This window comes from Seriola lalandi, unplaced genomic scaffold (genome assembly GCF_002814215.2).
Source record: "Seriola lalandi dorsalis isolate HSWRI2012SDOR001 ecotype SW California unplaced genomic scaffold, Sedor1 jcf7180002054677, whole genome shotgun sequence".
NCBI lineage: Eukaryota > Metazoa > Chordata > Actinopteri > Carangiformes > Carangidae > Seriola > Seriola lalandi.
The window spans coordinates 1510095-1511457 of NW_019525230.1; positions in this window are offsets into that span (position 1 = coordinate 1510095).

Genomic DNA, 1363 nt, shown 5'->3' on the forward strand with positions numbered 1-1363 from the left:
GGGGGGGGGGCAGGATAATAACCTGCCCTCAGTCCATCACACCGCTTTCCTCACAGGCTGAAGCAGCAGAGAAAATGAAATTGGTGATTATGGAAGCTGACACATGTGTCATTCAATGCCTAGTCCGGATGTAGCTAACGTATCATCCCAGGGGGCTTGTGTGTGTGTGTGTGTGTGTGTGTGTGTGTGTGTGTGTGTGTGTGTGTGTGTGTGTGTGTGTTTGAGAGTGTGTGAGAGAGAGAGAGAGTGTGTGAGAGTGACAGAGAGAGAGAGGTTTGGTTTGTACATACAGTACATGGTTTGATCTAACGAACCGGGCGGGAGGGTTACTGTGTGACTGTATGTGTGAGGTGTGTGTGTGAGGTGTGTGTATAATAGTGGGTTTACAATGTTTAAAGTCTGGCTCTTAAGTGTTTCTTACAGTATTACAGCTTTGAGTTGTTTTATCTGTTTGGCTCCTCCCTCCTGTGAAGCTGATAGGAGCTCCTACATGCAGACATGCACAGTACAAGACAACTGCATCAGAAGTTGTGTGGAGGCTTGTTTAAATTCTGTAGCCATAAGCTGCAGAGACAAACTTGATTATTAAATGGCAGAGAAAAGAACATGTTAAATATGTTTATGTGGAGCAGATCACACCGGTCTTAATGGGCTTCAATCAATTTTGAAGCAGTGTATTTACAAGAATAATTTGTGATGTAATATTTACTGCCTTAGAGTTTGAAGAAAAATGCTTTAATAATATTTCATCCAAACCATCATTAAGGACATATTTTTTCATATTCTTTACGTGCAAAAAGTAGCATTTGGTTTCATTTCTATGTATGTGGAATATGATGCAGGGATCAGGTGCTAGACCAAGATTTAGCTTAAGGCCCCTGAAAAGCTAGTGAATGTGGAAGTCACAGGTGAAGGATCTGCTATCAATGTTTTAGTACTTAGCATTTAACCTGTTGGTCACACAACATGGCAGGTGTGTTTGATTTGGGACAATTGCAGTGGTCACCGGGTGGTGCATCAAATCAGTTATGAATCGATGTAGATGTACCTTTTGTTTATTTATCTATTTCGAGGAATAGAATTACTAATTTTAACCATGACCGCATAATGACACCATGCTTAACTTCATTCCATAGTTAGACTGCGCCCTTCTGTAAGTGGGATGTTCTTACAAAAAAAACCCAGGATGGATAAAGTATATTCTGTCCCAGTATGAATACAGGGTTGTTTGCAGGGTAAGAGGCAATCCACACTGATAGTGAGGTGTTTTGGTGGAAAGAATCCCAGAGCGAGAAGATGAATAGTCACCTACACAGTAATCCTGGTATATTAATGAGAATGTGAATTTGCCAGAGCAAAGGTG